Here is a 27,051-nt window from a genome sequence, read left to right on the forward strand (position 1 = left end):
AGACAGACAACCCTTTTAAATCTAACTGGGAAATATTAAGGCTGACTAGACTAAAATACAACAAAAAACACCCCCATGAAGAAATCAAACACCCATCCCTTTAACTTCTACGATAGTTACATAATTTTGTACTGGTCCCTGTTCCAGTATCACTGCTCTTCTCCAGTAAGCGCAGCATTTGCCTCACAACGCTCTCCACTCGTCGGAAGTGCATCTTTTTCCAGAAACTCTGGTGCTGTTTGCGACCCCATTCCAGATCTTTCAGGAAGACCAGCAGTTGCTCGCGAACACGGTCTCTGTCCCAGGAAAAGAGAATTTTTTCCAATAACGCTCAGAATGGGATGCCAGTCCTCTGAGATGTCCGAACCCTCTGTTACAGAGGCCAGAACCTTCACCCGCCGGCCCTCCTTGACCCGAGGACCTCCACGCACGTAAAGCGACTGTTTGGCCACATCGGTAAGCTGGTTCAGGTACAGGCTGAGAGGAAGTAGAAGTATAAAACATCTATTAAAATCAAAATGAACATGGAATCAGATAGATTTTTAAGAAAGATACATATTATTGGACTATGAAAAATATTTTTTGTACTCACTGTACTGTGTGGATGCTGGGATGTTTCACGACAGGCATCGACCAGCGTGAGAGCTGCACTGTCTCCAATGTTTGTTGTAGGCCACATTCAGCTCCTGTAAATCATATCATGCTGGCCCAGTCTCTCAGCCAGCATTTGTGCCGATCGGTCCCCTAGGCCAGTATGCATCAGACACAGCCGTTGCAGAGAGTGGGTTACCAGACAGAGCTTCCAGTAGATGGCTGATGCCGGCGTCTGTCAAGTAGTTGTTCACACAAACCTGTGATCAGAGTAACATCGAGTTAACACAAAATGCACAGGAGACACTTTTTTTTCCAGAAGATCATCACCAGTGGCCTTTGAGACCAGGGATGAAACTGAAAAAGTAGTGCATAAATCATTTCATTTTTCGGGATAATCTGTTAAATAACGTCAACATTTTAGACACAAACAGAATGACAGTGACAAGACAAGACACACACAGATAATAAAAAGACACACAGATAATAAAAATAATAAAAATAGGATAAGTAAACAGGAAATAACGATATCCAGAACCCTTTAATTTGTGTATTTAAAAAACTGACAATGATGGAACATTTCCTGTATATATATATATATATATATACAGCAGTTTATATATTATATATATATATATATATATATATATATATTGTTGTGGTACAGGTGCATTATGTGCAAATGCAAGGAGATGTTAAAAAGAGGTCTGTGTGTTAAATAAATAAATATACAAATGTTAAATAAATTTATAATAATTTTATAAATATTATTATATTGCAAATTTAGCATTTGCTTCAATGAATGAATTGATTTTTTTTACTATATTAAAAACCTTTCTTTTAAAGATGCAATTATATAATATATATATATATATATATATATATAATATATATATATATATATTATATATATATATATATATATATATATACATATATATATATATATACACACAACACCACACAGTGCCACATGAAAGTTTGTGAACCCCTTGCAGAATCTGTGAAAATGTGAGTAATTCTAACAAAATAGAGAGATTATACAAAACGCATGTTATTTTGTTTATTTTAATACTGTCCTGAGTAAGATATTTTACATAAAAGATGTTTACATTATTAAAATAACCCAATTCAAAAGTGTGGTGGTTTTGAACATGATGATGTCCAAATTTAATAGTTTGAAATAAGTTTAATTTGAAGGACTAAAATAAACTAGAAATAAATAAAAAACTAAAAAAGCGAAATGAAAATAAAAATTACTTAAAAATAAATAGTATATCTACAATATTAAAATAATATAGATATATATATATATAATATATACATATATCTATATATAGATATAATATATATCTATATATATAATGATAATAAAAATGACAAAAACAAAAAATTATTACTAAAAAATTTAATACATTTAAAATAAAAACTGAAAAAAAAAAAAAAAAAAAAAACCTAATTCAAAACTTTATCAAAAAACTAATGGTATATAAATAATACTAAAATAACACTAAGAAATATATACATTCTGGGACATGTGCTATGGAAGCAGGTGTAATGACTTAATAGTACAGTTGGGCTCAAGCAGGAGATCTCGCAGCAGAATGCAGGACTCGGGACCCAGGGACCCCAGGCTGTTAAAAACTGGAGACTGGTAAACACCACAGTGAGCAAAAACACATGCGTACCATTAGTTTGTCGATTTCCCAGGCAGAAAATCAATAACTAACGAGATAATTGTGCTTAGTTCACTCATTATTACTGACTGCATTCTGCAAGCAAAGCAACTGCAAGCAAGGCAACAGTTGAATCCATAATAAAAAGTTGCATGTTAAAGGTCCATTAAGACCACAATATCAAGACAAACCAGTCTTCAGTTACTGTAATTTTCACTCAATAAGATGCATTACATTACAAACGTTTCTGTTGTTCATTAAATGAGATTATTAAATCAAATTAATACATTAATAAAAGTAATTATTCTAGCACTTTTACTGTGCATCTAACACAAAAATAAAGCAAAAGACTAATATTGTGAAATATTATTTCAATTTAAAATAGCTGTCTATTTGAATATTTTTCAGCAACCGTTACTCCAGTCTTTAGTATCACATGATTCTTCAGAAATCATGCTCATTTGCTGCTAGAGAAAGATTTCTTATTATTATCAGTGTTGAAAACAACTGTGCTGCTTAATATTTTTTTGGAAAATGTGATAATTTTTTTTTCAGAATTCTTTAATGTATAGAAACTTTTAATCTTTTGAAACATTCTAAATGTCTTTACTGACATTTTTGAACAATTTAATGCACCCTTGCTGAATAAAAGTATTAATTATTTTTTGAAAAAAAAATAAAAAACTAACCAAACTTATGAATAGTTTTTTTTTTTTAAATTGTGAAAGTTCACCCATACATTCCTTGCTTTTAAAAGCAAAACCAAAACTCAAACAAAAAAAAAAAAAAAAACGGTTTGCAGGTCTTAAGCTGGTATCCAAGACTGGTCAGGAACTATATGACTCTATATGGAACTATATGACTCAAGCATGCAAAACACTGACTAGTTTTCTCTATAGTAAGAGCACGTCTCACTTGAGGTTGCTAGTGTGATGGAAGGCTGGCCAAAGCATCTGCAGTAACTACAGGGGGTGGAGTGATGTGGCAGGAGGAGAGGTTGAGCTTATTCAGGTGGAACCTTGAGCTTGTGCAACTCAGAACCGTGCTCAGCACGAAGCACTTGTGTGGCGTCATGCGCACATTCGACAAGTTGATGGTCTTGATGGACTGTAGGACTTCAGCTGTGAGTCGAGGGTTCTGGAACTCATAGAGCAGGACCAGAAGGTCCATGAGCTCCTCAGGAGGCTGCTTCTTCTGGCTCTCCTTGATCAGGTGTTTCCTCAGCACATGGGTGATCTGAGAAACTGTGTGACTCTTGATGCTGCATCCAAGCTGGTCTAATAGCCTCCGGTTTCCGTAATGAAGAAGTCCACCCATGAAGATAGGGTAGAGTTCAAACGCTCTTGTGTAGGTTTCCTCCTGTGGCTGTGGACCATGCACTCCCAGCAGACTTTGTTCCACCTGGTCCAAAACATCTTCATTGAAGCTGTCCTCCGAACGAAACATTTCTGCCGTCATGGTGTCTGCAATACGCCCTTTGCTGAGGCTGCTGACTCGCTCAAAGAGTTTCGGGAACAACTTAAGCAAATTGAAAACGGCAAAGATTCGGAAAGGTATGATTTTAGAGAGGATGCTCAGGAGGCTTGTGATGTCCTCACTGGCTTGTCCCAAAGCCTCCGAAACCTCCTTAGTCAACTTCTCCAGGACGCTTTTGTTCTCGCCAAGAACAACATAAAGAGCGGCTAGATTATCACCTACGCTCTAGATGCCCATCTGTTTTGCTTGCATGGCGGGCGTGTCCGACAACACAGTGGTCTTGGCGTCACACGTGAGACCCGCCCGACACGTACCACCAGATTCGGGGATCTGTACCATGGCGGGAGGAGATCCATTTGCGAGGAACCAGGTAAAAAAGTCAAGCACATCTGTGCGAAACACAGCTAGTTGCTGGGGAGCTCTTCATCCGTTTTAGTCTTTCCGCCAGGGGAAGCGTGAGAACCCACTGCTCCAGTTCTTCAGCGGAGAACGACGTCCGCTTGTTGGTGATGCCATCAAAAGCTAGTTTACCAACAGTACGGACCACATAGAGCATTAATGAGTTCTGTTGCTCTTGTGATGAGACGTTTCCATCCACAGTTATCACTTCTCCTCCAAAGTTGAGCTTCATGAAGCTGGTGTAGATGCCAGTGAGGGTTCGAATTGGTGACTTTGTATCAGTAAAATGCAATAAATGAAGAGTGGCACATGTGAGCCAGCAGTAAGTTGGTAAAAAGCAGGCGGTTGCTAACTGACTCTCCCGCTGTAGATTTAGGTAAAGCATCTCTATGAGCGTCTCGGCCGCCATTCCCGGCTTGCCTTCATTCTGTTGCAAGAGCCTGCTGGTGAAGTAGGCTCTCTGGCGATGAGGATCATTGAAGCCACAGATTTGTACATAACGAGTTATGTATTTTTTAGGAACTCTGTCCACAGCAGATAGTCTCGTTGTAACCAAAATGCTGGCCTGTAAGAAAAGCAACAGGTCTTAGCAGCTATTAATCACAATAAACTTTCATCTAAAGGTGAGGGTCAATGAAAAGTAATTCTCAGAAATATATTCTTTGAATACATGTTGGTTTCATATGGTTTTGAAAGATTTTTATACCATTTGTAAGTTTAGTTGACTCTAAAATGTAATGTAGTGTAACCAAGTATAAAGCAATTAATATATTATTATTAATATAATATAATATTTTTAAGATAAAAAAGTAATAATATAATTAATGAATTCATAAATATGAAAAAACCCGCTTTGTCAAAAAGTCTCAAATTATTCTGGACACACAGGCTCTGTATGATATAATTTTATTTTCATGTTTTTTTATTTTGCATGTTGGTAGCACACCACATGACTTTGAACTGTCGCACAAATTTTTTTTTCAAATTTTCATTAAAAATATCAAAGTGTTAAAGTTAAATTCACAAATGTGAATAAAAATGTGCATTACGGATCAGGTGTTTTGAAGTTACTGTATTTATGAAGTGCATGTAAATGTATTTTTAATAAATGAATAGATCTGAACATAAATGAGTGTCATGTCATTAATCAAGGTACTGCAATTTACGTCACAAAACCACCACCAATTTAATCTGGAGCATGACATCATTCGATATGCCAGGCCACAGAGTAAAAAGCTTAACGATCTGAGCCTCATACCTCGGGTAGCATGTATTTCCTAAGCAGATTAACAACAACAGCTCCTGATGGGAGAGCCTCATTGGGATCGCTGCATAACTCTGTGGAACCGATGCGAAAATCCAGCTTCATCTTCTCCATTTCCATTGAAGATGAAGAGGACATCCTTAGCCTTGTCATTATCTCCACTAAGATAAGGTGTCTTGCGAAGGTGCATGTATTTCCTGCCCACAAGGTCTCGAAGGGACGTTGGCTTGGATAAATGGGAAAGATCCTCACAGGAGAAGGGCAACACAAGTTTGAACTGGGAGAAAACAGATCCAGCACACCAATCCAGCATCAGTTTACGGACGACAGTACTTTTCCCTGTGCCGACAGCCCCATAAAGCAAAACATTTAGTCCTCGTGCCTTGTTTCCATTATTGTTAGCATCAAAGAGCTGCTCAGGCGTGAGAGAGGGACGTGTAGATATGCCTGTCTTTTCCTTGAAGGGTTAAGACCTCTGTCCTCATCTGGATGTTGCTCTACGATAAGTGGGCTCCACATGCATAGTTTCGGAGTGAGGGAAAAGTAGCCAACCCGAATTGCCTCTCCTCTCGAGAAGGTGACTGAACCCATAATGTCAGCTTCTGTTTGTGGATCTCAATGGGATCTGTCGATTGATTATAATACAAAGAAAAAATGAAAAGACACTGCTATTTTACAAGCTGAATTTTTAGGATTAAGAGGGAACTTAATCTTCTAAATTACTAACATGGAGTAATTTGCCATCGAAATGTAACATAAGATTAAAAAACATAAACTCACCTGCGATGGGGTTCACAGGTACAAAAGAAAACTGGGGTTGAATCCAGAGATGGAATAGCACATAGATGGTTCATCAGTTCTCTCCATGCCGCATTTCTATAACGAGCTTGTTGTCTTGCTGACGAGACAAACACAAGTAATATCAAAACATATTCACTGAAAACACATGAAACTGAAAACAATTATACTTACGTTGGAAATGAGAAGTGATGGCGATTTACGCTACCACAGATGCCAACTGATCGGAGGTTTAAGTTAAAGGCTGAAATAAACAATTGTTATTTCTTTAATTATCGAAAAAACCAAAAAACAGAATTTTCAGAACTATTTTTAAAAGAAAAATTATTCAGCAAAGACTAAAAAAAAAATAATCAAAGAATCGCAGCTTCCATATCATATAAAAAGCTGCCTAAGCTGTTTTCAACATTGCTAAATAATAAGAACATTTCTTAGGCACCAAATCAGCACATTAGAATGAATTTTCGTGAAAGGGCATGTACACTGAAAGACCAATGACTGCTGAAATGTTAGCTTTGCCATCACAGACATAAATTAATTTTTAAACTATATTCACAATAGGTTGTATTGAAATTGTAATATTAATTTTACACTATTACTGTCTTGAACTCTATTTTTTGATATAATAAATGTAGCCTTGGTGAGCATAAGAGAATTATGAAAAATCAACCTGATATGCCAAACTTTTGTACACAGTAGTTGTAGACAAATATATTTTTTAATACTTTCTATTATTTTTTAACTACATATATTATTTTTAAATGCCGATATATCTTTTTTTACATAAAATAAAAAAATTAAACCTAACATTTGAAATAAAGGATATTTTCTATTATTTTAAGGATATCAAACACTCCTGTTCTGAAGAGCCTGATGTGAAGTTTTGCAGCAGAGATCGCTTCGGTGACCCTGTGGCATCTCCATCTTAACACTTCTGTGTCCCCATGGCCTCCCAAATCGCCACATTTCGACTTTAAACTAACCCCCTGAACCGGATCATATTGTTTTGTAACAGAGACTAAAGGCTTAAACAGGACTGAGAACTGGTGTAGTACATGGTAAACAAAATGCTATCAGCAACACAGGAGTAAGTTAAATGTACCTGACAAAATCCAAGCCAAACCTTGTAAGGTCCCTCCTTTGGCTTTGTGTGTTCAGTGGGACCCATGACCCACTTGGATATGCACAGTTAAATGATTACACATGTTCATTTAACAACACACCCAAAGTGGTTTAATTTTCGTAATGTCCATTATCTAACGATAAGTCCATGATGCATCACTAAGTGTGACCAAATGTGCTCATTTATTCAAATCCGGACTGAAGAATACATATATTAACAAAGGACTTCTTCACAATGCAAGATTGGATGAAATTCATCCAGTCAAGTTAACATTGATGATTTGATCAAGAAGGTTCAAGTCATGGTTCTCGCCTGTGTTTAATACACACACAGAACGTGTTTTCCCTCTGGCGAATTGGCACGAGGATTAGGAGCCAAGACACTATGAGGCGTGACCTGTCACCACACCGGTACCTAAAACAAACCCTGGAAACTCATTGCATGACGTATAATCTACAGAAATAATTCATCCAGCGAACAGTTTTGACCTCAGTGGGGGGCTCTCAACTTCTGTTGTAAATAAACAATAAATAAATCTCACATAATATCACATCAGTGGAATGTTGGACATCAGTGTTTTTAAAGCATTTTAACTTAAGATTCCGTTAATAACTACATTTAAATAATGTTAAGTATTTAGTGGGGCCACTTTTCAAGTCACAAGCTAAAGTAAGCGGATACCAGAAAGTGCTCGTCAACACCACTGTCGAGCCTAACACCTATTTACTACTGTAGATTTTCTCTTTAAAATTAAAAACAATACTGTTGTATATTCAGGTAATTTTGCTTTTCTTGGAGTACTGTGTTCAATCACCACATCAAAACGATTTGGTAACACAGAGGTCACTCGCTAAAAATAGCACAGTAAATTCCAAACTCTTTTAAATAGCATGGTCATGTGTTTTTGTTTGGTGTTTCATATGACTGGTATAATGTTAAAGGGCTCTTGACCTCGGCACTTTCCTTGTCTAAAAAAAACACAAAAAAAAAAAAAAAACAATCAATATCCAAATTGCCATTTTAAAACATATAAAGTTCAAACAGTTGTCAAATAAATGTGAGGAACGTGCCTGACATGCAGACTCAAGAATAAATAAAAGATTCCATATAGTTCTGTTTTGGAAATTCGACGCAAACTCAGCTCTTATTTGGTTTCAGAAGGGTCATGACGTGCGTTTCATTTCAAGATAATTCTAAGCAATCCGTTAGGTAACTTGAATCAGAGCAACATAGCGCCTCATCTTATTTCACATGGAAAACCCAACAGACGGTAACGATTCAGATTGCTGGTAATCGCTGTAGATCTTTAACCTAAGTGTTAGAGCGACTATATAAGGGGCAATTCTTAATTGAATTTCCCAGGAATATAACAAGGGTTAGACTCTCGGATACGACAGTCAGCGAGGAAACGCGTTCCACTCTGCGGCACGATGATGAGCGAGTACCAGACTCCGTCTTCCGTGCTATGTCAGTCTTAGTAAGACCAACATACACAAATTTAAACTTTCAACTTTGCTGTTTTTTTCTGTCAATTTCTTAATATTTTTTATTATATTGCCTTTTCTGTTATCTATAAAATCCATAAGTAGTGTATGATTGAAAATGTATTTTGTATGTTTTGTACATACTGTTTTTTTTACTGTTTGTTTTGTGAGGTTTACTGTAATCTTTCCGTGTTTCATTATTGCAATAAAACAAAAAAAATAATAATAAAAATTTGCCCTTTGTTGTACAAAAAATCTACAACAAAAAGACAACGCTTTTCTTCTGTGCTTGCTTGGGTTTTAAGTCTGAAACTGCCTCCCAGTTAATGGTGTAGTTCAGACAGCCACAACTCATCTTGCCATCACAATTTGATAGTCCCACCATGTTACATTATTAACACAATTTTTAATTAATGGATGAGACAAGCTGTTTTACTTTGGACTGCTCTGATCAAACTGACACAACATACAGTTTTACAGTAATCAAGTCCAACAAGTTCTATCATATGGATCTGTGTAGGGAGTTCAGCAAGGATGAGGAATGCTTAACAATTTCAACTTCTTTGCAAACTCAAAAGGATTCTGGGTTATTCAAAAATACGTCGTAGAAGGTTCTTTGATAAAGCAGACAGGGGGGGTGCTTTAAGTTTGTCTTTTGCACATGCTATGCTTTAGTTTTAGTTCAAGTGAGTCAGAATTAGTCAATGTGAACAACATAAGGAAGGAAGAAAAAACATCCTTTTGTCTGTAAAAGGACAACGCCTGATGGTCCTTCATTGTTATTTATTGTAGGGGGAAAAAATAAATTATAAAGAATTGTTTTATTGTTCTATGTCCTCATATGAATCATTACGAATACTACTGTTCCTGTGGCTCAGTTGGTAGAGTATAGAGTATTGCGTAGCCGACAAAAGGATTGTGGGTCAATTCCCCAAGAAACACACATACTGATAAAAAAAAAATGTATAGCCTGAAGCCACGGTAAGGCACTTTGGATAAAAGTGTCTGCTAAATGCATATAAAGTAATGGTAAATGTACTACACTCAAGAAGATTGTTTTGCAGCACTTTTGATGGATTCTCATAATTTTATCTTCTCAGACCACACTAGGTCTAGGTGGGCAGTAAGAACATGTTTAACAATACAACGGCTGAGATACATATATGAAAAGTTTGTTGGTCTAAAAATATTTATCACATTGTTTTAATAACAGGAATATTGAAGCACCAGGTAGTTACCCCCTCAACTCTAGGCAATACAATTCTAAATAATCAAAAAAGAAAGAAAACTAAAAAATTCTACTATACAAAAAGACTAGGGCGACTACAGTGGGTTTAAAAGATACTACAGGAACTGGGGTAACCTTCACAGACTTCTGGTTTGAATAAAAACGTTTGCGGACTTGTTGCAAGATATGTAAAACATCCTAATTCAGGCTAATATGTTACCCGATGAGCTTTCTGAAAACTGGAAATGCCCAAACCTGTTATTCTAATAAAAAGGAAAATACATCAGTGTTAGGGTTAAGCTTAAAGCTATGGTTACACGTAAGTTGAGACACTGCCATAATGAAATACGAACCGATCAGAAAAATTATCATTTTGCATATTTAAATTGGGTCTATACGTGGACATTCTGATATACATGTAGAGGCTCTAATACCAATTTTTCCAACACCTGGTTACCTGCTATACAATGTAAACCCATGAACAACATGACAGTATTTTTTTTTTTTTTTTTTTTTTTTTTTTTTCTTTCCTCAATTTTGAAAGCCCTTTTTATAGACAATGACTTTTGGGGTAACTTAATCTAAATGAAAAAATCAAAAACCAGCCACAAAAATATCATCAAATAAATCTGGTCTTCCTGAGCAGACAATGACATCTTGGAAAATATAGAGCATAAGTTATAGTGTTAGCCTGGCTAAAACAGGGCCACAGGAGCTAGTAAACCATGTCAAGGCCATGACTTGAATATGTATCGGTCTGACTTTATTTTGTACCGAAAAAGAAACCAAGTAGTGTGGGCGATGTCGCAGCGCGTCTTCCTATGAGGAAGAAAGAATCCGCCAGTTATGATGAAGTCCATGTAAAGCTTGGCATCTTCTACATCCAACACACTGCACCAGCAAATTACTTCAGGTCTTTTGGAACTTGTCAACACCCTCCCTGGACATTCAGCGTCAGTTCTATTTCATCCCATAAATGGAACAAAATCACTCCCTTCAAAACCCCATACCTGTCAGAAACACAATCAAACAAACATAAAACTATGAAATTGCCTAGTAAATGTTATTATTAAGAGTATTAAAATAGCATACCGGGACCACTAGGACACGTGTAAGCAACTCCATTGCAGGTATTGACTGGAATGGTTGTCAAAGTTCACGAAGAAAACCCGAGAGTAGTAGGACTGGAATGGCGCTGTAACCGGATCGGGGGGGAACAACAAAAGTGGCCACCTGTGAAGGAAAGTTTTCAAGGGCTGTCCTGACTAGATTTTAAATGGAGTGTTTGTAAATGTTTTTAGCGCAGTCTGAGAGATACTTCTAAGCGAGATAATAGCTGTACACATCGTACCTGAAGGGATGTTGGAGCGTGCAGCGAGCCAAAATAGAAGTCCCAGAGGGACTGTGCTACTAAAGCTGTACAGATGGACAAAGCCAAAAACAGCAAGTAGCGGCTTGCCTCTCCAGTCATCCAGTATCATCCATGTACACAATACTGCAGTACATGAATGATGGACAAAGGACCTGAGGAAGACGTGGACAAACCCATGACAATATCAAATATAGGAATTATAGATGTCACTGGGTTTGTCTTTGTCTGTAGAGCCACTAATAAACTTTCAACACTTTTCAAATATGCTCCTCTCATCTCATATCATGCATAAAAATAGCGGGGTCAGGTAAGGCTTTAGGCAGGCAAGGAACCCACACCTGGAATGGAATGTCAGCCATTGTCTTAGCCAGATAGTAAGCCTTCAAGCTGATACCAGTAGTTTAGATGTTCCCTCAGAAAACAAGCCATCTCTAAGGGAACTGAAGCAGGACAGAAGAATATCTATGAATCTTAAAAAACACTTTCACTTCCTCTGAATGAATGTAGGACATGACTTAGACCCTAATCTGTGTTGACATATGTTGATGTTAAAACTGTGACATTTGGCATCCTTACATGCCTCTTCACTAACTTACAGGTAGAACTGTAGGCATCAGCGCTCCAACAATGAGAAAGAGCATTGATGAAGAAGAGGAAACCAGTGGTTATGAAAGACTTTGCTGGCATCAGTGCCAATGTTGAGGTACAGCAGGCCTATCAGCACTCCAATGGAGATGTGGTGACATTAGCCGCAGATGTGTCAAAAACCTAGTGCAAAAAACAAGAATATACATATATAGATCAATCAAAAGTCAGCAAAAATTAAATTTTGTCAGTTTCAGTGAGTGGTATAGTTACTCTGATTTGTCTTCGTAAAGCAAATAACTGAAATTAGGAAACTTTAGGACTGAGATACCAGATATCAACTAAATTGAAAAAAACAGTGTACCTGGTCTCTTCATATTTTAATAAATGTTCTCTTGAAGAGAATGCAGAACTGAGTCAGATAGCTTGTTGCAAAAAGTATGGTCTCTCAACATGCCCTGAAGCCTGTAAAAGCAATGTGTATGGAAAGCAAAAGACCGTCATTAGAAAAATTAATAAATATAAAAAAGATTATGTTAAGCATGAACCATCTGCCCCAGACAGCCATCACTATTTTAAAGCAGGTGTCATGACACTGCATGTAACTCTTGTGCCAAGTACAGGAAAAAAATTATCTTTTATATAATCATGTCTTTGGCAGTCAACTGTTATCAAAAGATTAAGAAGACAGTTACATGCAGTTTTTTTTATTTTGAAGCTGAAAAAAGACTTTGAAACACTGTGGATCTGTTGGTCTAGCAAACATCCTGGACCACAATTCATGCAAAGTAAGCATTTCCAGATGTTTTTCCACAGCATCACTCTCACTTTGACCACATTTTTGTAGTGCAGGGGCGGTTACAGTGGTTTTGTTGATACAGTTGCACTTTTGCTCCAAAGCACCCCATGACACCCTGGAACAGCCTCAAACAACACTGGGTTCAAGTCCCCGTACTCTCCTGATGCTTACTTCAATGACTAAACACAAAACAGAGGAGAATGTATGATGCATGATATATTGGTGCCAAATAGATTATTGGTTATTATATTTATTTATTTATTTTTTTTAAAACACAAATATGCCCCAATATATGAATATGTAAGTATAAGTATTTACTGTATAAAACACAACTTACTGAAATCTGCAGGATTGTGGTATGTGGGGGAAAGGAAAGACCCAGTCTATTCAAATAAGGGGCATGAGGTAAGGGACACTTCCCTTGTATATGCACTGGCCTGGGCTCTAAATATATACAGCTGCGAAGGAGAACCCAGAAGGAATCAAGATGATGACTGGAACTGCATCCTGAAGATTTCCAAAAAGATTTGCACATGTCTTTGTACCATATTAAACATCTCGAATATTTGGCACTGGGCTGGTGAAGTAGTGCAAATGAATAGTGTCGTTTCCGCCCTCCTTGTGCCCGAGAACTGTCATCAATGACCACTACCTGGAAACAGGATGCACTATCCAAACCACTGAAATACAAAAAGCATACAAAAAATATACAGTATATTTTAATGCTACAAGCATCTAAATAATGCTGTTTTTATTTGTATCTTAAAAATTGATAACACTATTACCTGGTGGGCTCCATCAAAAAACATGAACTGAGGGGTTGTTTAACTAGTTCAAGGGCAATAGCCAACCTCTATACCACTGGACCCCCAGAGGTAGAGGACACAGTACCGAGATGTGGACACACTCATGCAGTCCCAGGGCTGTCAGAATATTCGTTTATCCTGCAAGCCAATATAAACACACAGAAAAGGAGGGGAAAATTTCAGATGGGAAACATATTATGAGGCGCAATGTCTGAATAAGGTGATGAGCTTTTACCTACCAGCTCTTGTTTCACACTCTGTTGTCTGCATTGAGCTTCAGGTTAGCTGATACCTAGACAAACAGTGCAGAAATCATTGGAGTTCATGGTGTTTGCTTATTAGAAATGACATATGTTTCTTGCAAGTTGACCAAGCATTCAGAAGTTATTGTTATATGAAGCCATTAGCAACTAAACCTACGTAGGGGCACACATACACTACTTTTGCTGCTCCACCATTCAAACTGCAGACTCACCATCATTATGCTTCTTGAACAGTCAAGTGGGGGGCAGCAATTTAATCCTCTGCAATAATGTAAACAGGACATTTTACGAAAGTTCGGAGGTCTCGGAGCTTTCCATGTTACCAGGATCTCTCCAGTCATTGACTGTTTCACTGTAAACACACAAGTACGCTAACCCAGCAATGGATATGTATGAAAACCTTTCAGGATAGGATATATTAATTTATTTCTGTTATTTTTATTTATTTTATTTAGAAATAAATGTTATTTTTATTAGGAAGTTTTTTTTAGCAATTAAATTAAAAACCATTTACCAAAATATAAACAAAATGTTTACCAATGAATACAACAGTTGGAAAGGCAAGTATAGCATGCTTTCTCACTAATTTTTGTTTCAGATCACTTTTGCACTGTACCCCACGCTGTATCCCGCCAGGATGTTTCATCAAAGTGGGGACTTTCCAGCCCGGGGAGGGTGCCCCTAATGCCATATGAAGCTGAACTCCCGACTGCAAAACTTCCCTGATAGACACTTGAGTAAGGCATTATAACGTGCAAAGAAAAAAAATATATGCTGGGCTCATAACGGTTTCTCCCTTGGAACAAAACGGGTTCAACTTGCAGTAATCCCTTCAAATAAGAAGTATGATTTAATCCGTGAACCTCATGACTCGTATACTATATTTCTCCAAAGCTAAGAAATGTGAGAAGAGCGAGCGAGAGATAAAGCGATGAAAGAGAATAGGGTTCCAATACCTTAAGTACAGTTAGCTAATTAAACCATTCTGGACAACGTCTGTCACACTTTAGACCTTTCTATTGAGTCACCACGAGGCTTTCCACCAACCACATAAGAAACGAAAGATCTCGCATGATTATAGTAATTATAAACAATAAAAAAATAAAAAAAACAACTCTAGGAGTCATTGGGCCAAAGCTGACTTACAAGCATTTTAAAGCAGTTGCCCTTAATTAATCAGCCTAGTGACAGGAGCCAAAGAAAAGTGTTCTTGCAGTCAAATCACAGGGGAAAAGCCTCTACCCTTTACGACCGATCTGACGTGATATTCACACTACCATTCCACTGAATGTTCAGAAGTTGTTTCAGTGACTGCCCTTTGATCATTCATTGGTGTGCGCGTTTCCTTTTAGCCCACAATGGAAACATAAGGGCAAGTGGAAAGATAGGTAGTTGCAATTAAAAAATTAGATCATCGTTTTGTACGTGGTGGCTATTGACCATATGTTGTACAAATATAATTCAAGTTCGGGAGCGGTAGTTATTTAGGGACGTAGCCAGCATAACTTGCTAAGGCACAATGCTAGTAGTATGGATTGTCAAGCAGCCAATTTCTAATTTAAAAATTTGTTCTCACCCGTCATGTCAGTTGTGATCGCATCTAAATTTCAACTGCGTTTAGCACTGGAAAATGAACGTCGTTGGCAAACAAAGAAGGCTGCTAGAAGTAGTAGAAACTTTCAAAACTAGGTAATGTTTTAAACCAATAAATCGATGGAACCAAAAAGAACCATCTGCTTCTTTATGCCAGATGTTATTAGACAGTGCTAAATGACCAGAAAAGTGCATGATTCAGCTTTCATCAGAATAAAGATCAAAAGGTGATCAGTTAACAGATACCAGCAGTCATGCAGTTACCTGCAAAATCAACAGATCTAAAGGTCTGATAGAAACCGCGAAAAAAGGCATCCAGTCGTCTTGGGTTCTCATGCTAATGTGATGTGTAAAGCTGCTGTCGGAATGCTAAGCTGCTAAAATAAATATTGCCTTACTCTATTTATGGCTTTGTCCAATGAACAGAAGGTGCTACTCTAACGACATGCGATCTAGTCCAAAGACTTGCGGTTAATTTCATATTTGATTTATCCACGGCAAGAGATATAGAAGACTGGATTTATGTAGACCACAGTAACCATTATTTAGGCTTGATTTTAATTTTCCGAGTGGAGTTTCTTTGCTATTCTGATCTAAATTTCGGGAGTTGTGCTGTGTTCAATTTGATATTTTTATTTATCTATTGCTGTATAATTATAAACTATTTGTTAAAAGATATATAATATATATATAGAGTGCCCTGTGTGTGTGTGTATGTTTTGTAAATAAATTTAACGCATATAATAAATTTTAATAAATACATTGGTCTTCTTGAAAGTTACAGAAAGCGTAGCACATACTGTATCCCTTCGATGGTGTTATTTATTTTATTTATTTTATGTTTTTTTGCCAATTCTGATGATGGTGTCTTTGATTATGATAATGTCTTAATAATGACAAGAGCCCCTCCTAATGTCTGTTTCACAATTAATGAGGTCAAAACTACCAGTCCTGCACTATTTAGGACCTCGAGGAACAAAGCGGTGTATGACAGCAAATTATTTAGTGCGTCACCCTTAATCAAAATGAGCTGGAAAATATGTGCTCCAGCCATTGTTTCCTCCCTTACCACCCGGTCCTTCCGTCTGACTGGTGCAGGACAGGTTCTCTGAAACTCCAGGTCCACAGTAGTGCGTACTTGGGCAGGTGAGGGAGAATAGCGCTGGCGCCTCTGTTATGTGGTTCTCCACCTTCTTCAGATGGGTTAGCAATGGAGCTTCCTCTGAGCTTACTCAATCAAACACACTGTCCTCCATAGTAATGTGCTAACTGACCCAAGACAGATGTCCTTCACTGCCATTTCCAAAGGTCTTAAGAGAGCAAAAAATCTTCCGTTGCTGTGATTCTACACTAATGGTGCACAAACGTCTTGAATAATTTACTTTTTCTTTTTCTCTTTTTTTTTGAAAGAGTGTCTTCATCTCTCACCAACTCTGCATTTATTTGATCAAAAATACAGTGAAAAAACAGTAATATTGTGAAAGAGTATTACAATTTAAAAATAACTTTTTTAGTGTAAAATATGGTAAATAATTCTTTCCTTGGATGGCCAGGAATCTGAGATTTCAGCATCATTACTCAGGTTCTTCAGAGTGTCACATACTCCCATCATTGCAATATGAATGATTTGTGCTCAATTTATTCATAATTTGATTTGGTCCTCAATAATAAAATGCTTCTTAGTATTATCAATGTTTAAAAAAATGTTTTTCCTGCCTTGATAGTTTTGTGAAAACTGGTGATATATATTTTTTGTCAGCATTCTTTAATAAACGTAGAACGTTCAAAATAACAACATTTATTTGAAATATGAACATTTTATGATATTATCAAGCCTTTAAACTCGGCACTGTTTGGTCCAATTTTATTCTGAATAGGTTTCACCCATTTCTTCTTTTTTAATAAATAATAAGAAGAAGGAATAAAATCAATAAGTATGTTTCTTGAGCACAAAATTCGCATATTAGAATAATTTCTGAAGGATCATGTGACACTGAATGGGACACGGCGTCATTATGCTTGAAAATTTCCGCTTGTTTGGCATCACAGGAAGAAATTACATAGCAACTATATTTCAACACAGTAAACAGCTCACTTGATATTGTTTTTACTAGATTTTTAATTGAATAAAGCAGCCTTGTTGAGCTTAATTATCCATACGTTGACTTGTAGAAAAAAAAATCCGATTAGATAATAAACTGAGATCAGCAACACTTTACTTCTCCCATGGTTGATATAGAAACTCTATATCCAATGGTCTGTATAAAAATGATTTCAAAATAAAAGTACAGAACACCCGGATCCATGTGATAAACTACATTGTTACAGCACTGATGGATTACATCTAATAACCACTGTGTTCTTACAGTAAAGAAATGCCAATGAAGTCCATCATATGGTACATCAAGATTGTTCAAAATGAGAAATATCCAATGGGAAAGGAGCTTCTTCCTGATACCGTTGTCGCCCTGAAAGCCGAACAAACTCTTCTTTAACACTGTAATGCACTCATGTCAGGATTGAGGCCCCTACTCTGTCAAATGGATGCTGGATTTATGACTTTGGAGCTCTTCTAAAAGGCTCTGGGATTGGTTTCCTCGGAAGAGGAAGGAGACCGCCGAGTGCTGACACATTGAATTGGCTGGCTAGATGTAAGTCCCTGGAGTTTGGAGTCAAAAGGAAAAACGAAATCAGAGAATGTGTCAAATAGCCAGTCGAGAGAGACAGCACTGGCTAGGTCCACAGAGAACACAGCTAGGAGGGATGGCTGTAGTGTTCACATGGAGAACATGTAGCTCGGATTGGTGCTGGTGGAGAATGTAACTTTATTGGAATGTATTGTAAGCAGTGAAACCAACATAATCAGAATTCTCGCCACACTAGGGGTAGAACAATTACATTATCCCAGCTCCTGTGATTTGTGGCGCACAGCGTTTGTAGTGATAATGCTGTGCATGATACATACAAGTGTAATACTACACACACATCCATAACACATGTTACATGCAGTTTGTGATTCAGAAAATCCCTTTAAATGGTATATTTGAGAAAGGACAGTGGGAGGGCTCCATCTTGAAAAAAAAAACAAACTGAATTATCTAAAAGATATGAAATTGTAATTAAAGAATAAGAAGCTCTAAAGTATTAAAAAAACAGTCTTGTAGGGCTATTATTTGTGCCTGCCCTTTTTAGGGTGTAATATAAAATATTGACCACACACACAGAGACAAAAAAAGGAAAAAAGTTTAGACACGGACCCGAGAATAACCAAGGAGATTTGGCGTTGTGGGCTTTATACTGTGTGTATGGTAGGCTTAATCACTACAAGAATTAGTAAGTTTTGGAGTCTCTCTTAATTACCATGCACATATGATATACAGACCACATAAATATTAAAAAACTCTAAAATGTATGCTATGTATAATATTATTACATGCATTACTTTGTATTAAATAAGTATTAAAGTAGTAATACGGAATAGGCATAAAATGGTACTAATGATTAAAATATAATAGGATAAAAGGAATAATAACATAATATATATAAAAACATTATCAGACCGCACTGCTGTCTTGTGTACGTCATGCACAGATTGAAAACATGAATTTAAAACTTATGAATGCTGAAACAATTCTTGGACCACTTAGCCCAGACTCACACTCGAGGAGGCAATATAAGGATGTCCGAAATTACCTAAGGTGTTGAAATGTAAGTCACTTTTCTCTTTACAAGAAGTGACAGAACAGGTCCACTGTGCACCCTGGCAATCCCGTACAGAAATGAATGAAAAGCGAGTCCTGAAGAAGAGATTCTTGGCGAGAGTGTTACGCAACGCCTGGGATGGACAGGCAGGAAGAGCCGCCGGACCATCATGATGCTCCTACGTCACATGCGCAATCTCCCAGCGGAAATCTTGAAACAGTAAAAAATATTTGCCATATCTACTTGATATTATTTATTGTATTTTCTAGGTTTATTGCGTAGCTGGTTGTTATACCTTGATTAAAAGGAGTTAGACATCTGTTTTTTATGCATTAGGCAGTGGCTGGCTCAGGCCAAAAGTGAGCCGTCGCACAAATACAGCATCGGGTGTTTTTGAAAATCAGCATGGGTTTGCTTTATTGGAAGCAGGTGGATGAGATTATAGGACTTCTGTCGTGACAGCGTGGTATGTAATTTTCCTGTGAAAATGAGTGGACGCGATGGATAACATGCCACAAATCTGGCTGCCTATGAAGAAGCCACGCGCTGACCTAAAGCGAGTTCACCCCAGAACAAGTAACAACACCTGGACGAGTCTAAGTTGACATCTGAGTAGAGCAGCGTCCCTGGCACTGTTCAAGCATGTCACCTGCTACTTGGAATATATGAAACACCACCCTTGAAAAAAGTATGCATCTATAATTAAATAAAACTGCATATAAATCGTTAAAAAAAACTAATTAAGGTAGTCAGAGAAGGGTGGAGCACGGTCCAAGAAAAAAACTAATAATAGGAAAATCCAGTCTCTACTCTCACATCTCGGTTTTATATAAATGAAAGCTTAGTCAAATTCTCCCCCGTCCAAACCAGCTTACAGCTACACCTTAAAATAAAACATGTTTTTAATTTAATTTATTGTTTTAATCTTGCTTTCGGGGATTTTCGCTAGATCGTTGATTCGTGATATGTAGTGCCTTATTTTAATCTGCATTTTTTCCTTTCAGTCATTGAATCTTCCCGAATTCTTTCAAACCCATCTTCCTTATAATAAAGAAGAAATAAGAACATATATCTTCTTCTCTGATAGTTTTCTGATCTCAATCAAAGAGACCATTATTAAAAGCCTTCTGTGTGTCTGTGTCTGGTTCACTTTTGTGACCATCGTGGTATCTTACGTCCGGCCGGGCAATCCGGATAAAATACAGAGAAAAAAAGGCAAAGACATCACACGACTGCACATATATACTGATGATTTATTGGAATGAAAAATATAGTTCGTATAAACCAAATAAACTCTCTCGCTCTTAAACCTACAAACTTACAAAAGTGCTGTTTTATGATGTGACAAATAAACTATCAATGCTATCAAGTATATCAGAGTTTACACCCCGGACTCTGAAAGGATGGCCATAACACTCAACTAAAATGAAGACCAGGCTGCACATGTGAGTTTATAGAATTCAATCATTTCGTTACATTCAAAGAAAATCTTGCATATGCTCACACTGATTCAACATGGTATGAGATTAAAACTATGGCTTGTAAACAACCCAAAACCAAAATCGTAAGCATAAAATAAAATAAAACGGTATTTCAGAATACTACACACAGACATACTGTCTGTTCAGAATACTGGCTAAGTTGATCTGGTTTTATCATACAAAGGCAGCCACAAAGAGGAATGCTAAAATACATTTTAGCAAATAAATAAAGTAAGGACATGTATGAATTTGAGAGGTGTAAATGAAACCAGGCTCAGGCACTGCTTACACACCAAGCTCCATACAAATAACATTCTTCATTCAGAATTAAGGTTAAATACACAAAGATATTTCCAGAGGTGATATTTAAAATTTTCAGGCACTGATGTTAGATTCAGGTTATAAAGATTCCCCCCCCCCCCCATGACAACATTAACAAATGCACAAAGATATAATCAGTGGCAGAATGTCTGAGATGAAAACATTGTACTTACACAACCCTTCCATCTACGGAAAAAAAAAGAGAACAGCGGACTCAATTCATACGAAAAACGTTTTGTAGGGTTCACAGGTTATTATGCGTAGTACAGTTCACATGTGCATTACAACCTAGAGTGGTGGCGGTAAAATGTAGATTATACTTCATAGCAGCTCCAGAAAATATACACCGCAGAAAATTTCAAGTTTCAAATAAAGCATGTGTTTAGATACAAAACACACACCAATCTTAAACGGCATGACTTGCAGTTCACATGGCGTGGTATAAACAATGAGCGCAAATATATATTATGATTAATTATACTATTATACTATGCATCATACTGCAAGTCTGATTTAACGTAGTAACTGCACCATTAACCTTCATTAAACCTCCAGTAAAAATACAAAGAAAAAGTTCTGTGAAATACTAACCAATATCTAATAACAAACAAAATATAAAGGTTTATAGGCATGACACTTAAACACTTGTTGACATTGAAATCTATAAAAATACTTCTGGAAGGGGTGGTTGGTCTTCAGCTACAAATATGGACTATATACACCTATTGCGCACATTAAGAGCTGTCTGGCTACAGTCAGTATCTCTTGGCCCTTTGCTGAGCAGCAGATTTCGAGGTCCACTCCTAACTCCATCTGCGGCGTCCTGGGGTGCCTCTGACACCTTTAAAGCAGTGATACTCACCGCTGCACTTCTCATCACCTTGGCTCCTGTCGTCCTCAGGCCTGGGAATAATGAGGTTACAGATGCTCAAATAAGTGTCAAATTCAACGAAGGATTCATCTTATCTGTATTGTAACGGATTAACAAACCTGATTGTCAGAGCTGATGCTTGTCTGCATGGTCTCTTTCAGCTGCTGTCTGACATGAAGCGAGCCTGTACACCGCTCCAGTCAGGTTAGAGCTGTGAATTCTTAACTTCAGTGTAAACAGCAACGGGAACACTGCATCCCCCTTCCTGTTAAAAAAAAATCTAGTTTAAAACAGATGCCTAAAGTTCTAAAAATGCATTCTTTGTATTCATGTTGGTTTTAAAAAAGGTTTGCCAGAAAAGGTTCTATTTAATATCTTAGAAATTGTCATGTGGTGTAAACATCAAGTAAAATGTAATTAATGTTTATTTTACCTTAATTTTTTTTTTTTTAAAGTCTTTAAATTATAATTAAATATCTAACACTACAGTTTGAAAGTTTGGGTTCAGTAAGAAATATTATGTGTGTAATATATATATATATATATAGATAGTATAAAGTATACGATATATATATATATATATCCTATATAGTATATATAGTATATATATACATATATATTAGCAAAAACATATAAAAATTGATCAAAAGCGACAGTAAAGGCAGTTTATAAGTTTACAAAAAATGTACATTCCACATAAATGCTGTTCTTTCACATTATTAGAAAAAAACTTGTATCACAGATTCCAGAAAAATATTAAGCAGCCACAGATGTTTTCAACACTGATAATAGTAATAAATGTTTCTTAGCACCAAATCAGGCATATTAGATTGATTTCTGAAGGATCACGCGTGACTCTGAAGACTGGAGTAATGATGCTGAAAATTTAGTTTAGCCACTCACAGCAATAAACCTACATTTTAAATATCGTAAAATAAAAAGAACATTGATTTTTAAATTGCACTAATATAAGAAGTAGACAATATTACTGTTTTTAACACTGTATTTTTTAATCAAACAAATGTAGCCTAGGTTTAGCACAAGATAACTTCTTTCAAAAACATTACAAATCCTACCAACCCCAAACTTTTGGAGCCCAGTGTATTTGTTTATTTTAATTTATTCAAATATAAAAAACCAGAAATGGCATCATGTCATTGATTCCAGAAACAGGTGTGAGGGGTGTTACAGTGCTGCAGGATGTCTACCAGGGGTTTGAGGAGGAAGGCTCTCTCTGCGCGATGCATCTCAACACGGTCGTCGAGTACATTTAACACTGACACCATTGCTCAGGATGTCTCCTGGATCTCGAGCCTCTCCACTTCGACTGCCAGAGCACCTTTAACTAAGACAGTAAGAGCCAGAAAAAAAAACATGTAAGGGTTTCAGTGTGATGGCACTCACTGCTGAGTAGGAGATCTGGATGAAAGCAAAACAGCTGAATGTTACCTCACTCTGTCCAACTAGCCATATACATGCAGTCCATCAGGCCCAAGGATCTGAAGCAAGATCATAACAAACCAGAGGTCAAATAGTATCAATGGAAATGATGCATTAATCTTTGTAGTTTTTTGTGATTGTGTACTTTATAGGCATTTTAGGTTCACTGAAGTAAGACAGGGGCACCTGGCTGATGCGATTCGATCCCAGCCCCATTCTATCGAAGACCAAGCTGCTGCTAAAATGATGGCTGAAAAGTCATCCTTTTTCATCCAGCTTCTTTAGACGAGTGTTGAAGAATTTACCTCTCTGGAAACACAAAAAGACTTGTTAAGGTATAACCTCTAAAACATCAAGTGCTTGTTTAAAACTACTGAAATTCCTAATTTACTTGGTATCTGTATCTACATAGAATAACAAGAAAAGTAAAAAAAAAAAAAAGCTACTCCTGAGAACACTGCACTGAAAAAGATTACCAATGTCTTTAACTCCAGATGAGGAAAATCGTTTTCTTTTAGTCTTTTTTTTTCTTGCAGCCCGGCCGAAGAGAAACTGGGTACCTAAAACACTTCCTCCAAATGCATAAAATATATTAGTTTATTTTTTCAAAGCAATCACTACCATCAAAAATCTTGGGGTTGGTAAGATTTTTGAAATGTTTTTCAAAGACGTCTTTTATGCTTACCCAAAATGCTTTTATTAGAACAAAATTACAGTGAACACAGTAATACTGTGAAATATTATTTGAAATACAATATCAAATAACGGTTTTCTATAAGAATACATTTGCTACATACAAAATGTAATCTATTTCTGTGACACAAAGCTGAATTTTCGGCATCATACACTCTTCAGTCTTCAGTGTCACGTTATTCTTTACTAAATGCTGATTTGCTGCTGCTCAAGAAGCATTTCTTATTAATATCAAATTGTTGAATGTTGATTGTTTGCATAAACATAAAAGCTCAAAATCGAATCTTTTCTAAACATTATAAATGTTAAATGATCACTTTTGAACAATGGAATGTGTCCTTCTGCTGAATGAAAGTATCAATTTCTTTTTAACTTAAACACTGTAGTGAAAAAAAACTTTAATATAGTCCTTTGTCCTTTGGTACTGGGCACCAGTTTTTACCTCTGGTTGGCTAGAGATAGACATTTGCCTTTATGTTTGGGGTGCAAGACAACAGCATCATGGGGGTTTTCTCGCCTTCTCGCCTAAGAAAAGAAAAAAATGTCAATCATAATGTTGACCACATTTAAAATGATCTGCGATCAACAAACAAAATATATCAGTTTTTTTTCCCCATAGACTTTAATAATTATTTATGAACATTTAGGTTAAAGTTAATCTGTAACATGACATGCAAGCTACTTGTACTCTTCAGAGACTCTTCGTCAGATTGTGGAGGGGCATGTAAGCAACTTCAGAACACAGAGACACTACTGTGATTCACTTACTTCAGCACAGATCCCTCTAGTGAAGCCTTCAGGAAGAACAGTTGGCAAGTCTTTCAAAAAGAGTGCACCACCAGGTCCACCCTATAGAGACACAAATATTACAACAGCATTATTCATACTGAAAGCACGCCACCAGTGTAGCATCTCTGAAAATCATCAAATGCACACAAAAAAAACCAAGAACAAACAAATCTATATAAATCTAATACGCAGTGCGAAGTATACATGATTGATATAAAGAAGGAATGACTCACTCATTTTTTTCCAAAGCATTTTCCAGTTCTTTTGTGAAGAGACTCTTTTCACCAATCTATTAACATTTACCAAACTAATTAATTATAACATCAGTATAATTTAACTGAATGATCTACTTTAATTTTAGTTTTATTTTATGGATTTGGACTTACTTTTGGATAAAGCTTGTGTCAAGAATTTTTTTATCTCCTGTTGTGTTGACATAGCCACTGAAAACAATAAAAAAGATTGAAGAGGAATTTAGTTTTAAGGAGAGTGAATCATTAAACTACATACACATACTTGATCTAAACTCAATTTACAAATAAAAAACAACAACTCTTCTGCATATGATTCGACAATGATCTCTTACCTATTTCAAAAATGAACATCAGGGTATAACTCCTTGGAGTTTCTCTCTACAACACTGTCTGTTTGGAAATCCGAAAGGCCAGCTGAAAAAAAAAAGGGAGAAAGGTAACAAACAAAAAAAAAAAATGTTCAACAATATTTCCATTTCCCATAAAAAATATGATGGCCCTTTTAAGGCTAATCTTCTTGTTGAGGTTAACTGTAACTGGTTTCTTTACTCTAAAAAACTAATCAAATCTGTACGCACCCTAACAAAGACAGAAATCTTATCAAAGCCAATCACCACCCCGACACACACCAACAGCCAAACTGTACCAAACTTAACCAAACTACATCTGGGGGGACTATGTGACTCTAGTATTGACTACTTGACGATGAAGGCAAAAATATATATATATAGGCCAATGTTTTAAGTTTACTTTGTGCCCATTAAGAAGTCTTTTTTAGACTTAATTATAGAATGAAAGGGAAAAACTCTTTATACCTTAAACACATTGATTCCAATGACAAGCATAAACACATCCATTCCAACAACAAACAAAAATTCTTACATATTATAACAACTCCAAGTTTATTGAGGTGATGAAAACTGGGTTAGATTTTTTTAAGGGCAATATTTAGATATCTAAAGTTGTATGTACGCTTACAGTTTAAAAGTTTGGGGATCAGTGATTATTTTTATTTTTTTAAAGAATGAATACCTTAATTTAGATTTAAGGACTTTTTTCTTCCTTTTGAAAAAAGTACCAGTAGAGACATTTACAATGCAAAAGATTTTTATTTTAAATGAATGCTTTTTTTCTTCCTTTTGAATCCTGAAAAAAACGTGATACAATTTCCAGAAAAACACTGAGCAGCACAACTTTTCAACACTGATAATAATAAGAAATATTTCTTGAGTACCAGCATATTATAATTTTTTCTGTAAAGATCATGTGACCTTTAAGACTGGAGTAATGCCTGCTGAAAATTTAGCTTTGCAGTCACAGGAAGAAATTTTAAATATATTCAAATAGATCACTTTTTTAATATTTTTTATTAATACGTACGGAATGTGATTTTTTTTTATTTTTAGAAGCCATGTACACTGAATGTGCAATGTGATTAACCATACCTGGCTTTTTTCTGGTGCCAACACGGATCGCCCTGCTGACTTTGCCATTCAGCATCCTGTAAAAAAGACAATAATTTTTATGCAAAGATCAGTACCAACAAAAAATACCACAGACTTACATGTTAATTTGGATTACATTCTGACCCTAATGTATTTATAAGGTCCATCTGCCATAGTTGTAGTGAAATGAACTGTCTTCAGTCTTCAGAGGAACAGAAAGCAATACAAGACCATGAAGCAGGAGCAGGACAGACTGAAGAGGAGGCAGTACGCCCCAGTGTCCTGGCTTCAGCAGATAAGACAATAACGCCTATTCACTGCGTCCGTTACACACGAGGGAGGAGTAAAGAAACACACCATTCACAGTTTTATATGCGTGAGAATATTACACTTAAACTTTTTTGGGTGAAGATGATTCATGATGTAAACTTTCCTATTAATAACACTATTAAGCCAAAATAACATTAGCTATTATGTCATAATCGCATAACTAAAGAAGCTGTATTGTTTAACGAGTATGGGCGAAAAATTTACATTTAAATTAGAGTTAGTTTTTGGGATTGATTTTTACTCCTGCAAACTAACTTTTTTTGAAGTA

The 27,051-nt window shown here is 36.4% G+C and overlaps 1 pseudogene; it reads right to left on the minus strand.

Moving 5' to 3' along the window:
- Positions 1–84: 84 nt before the first annotated feature.
- On the minus strand, positions 85–25,865 carry LOC122147789 (annotated as a pseudogene).
- Positions 25,866–27,051: the final 1,186 nt, after the last annotated feature.

This window comes from Cyprinus carpio, chromosome A15 (genome assembly GCF_018340385.1).
Source record: "Cyprinus carpio isolate SPL01 chromosome A15, ASM1834038v1, whole genome shotgun sequence".
Lineage (NCBI taxonomy): Eukaryota > Metazoa > Chordata > Actinopteri > Cypriniformes > Cyprinidae > Cyprinus > Cyprinus carpio.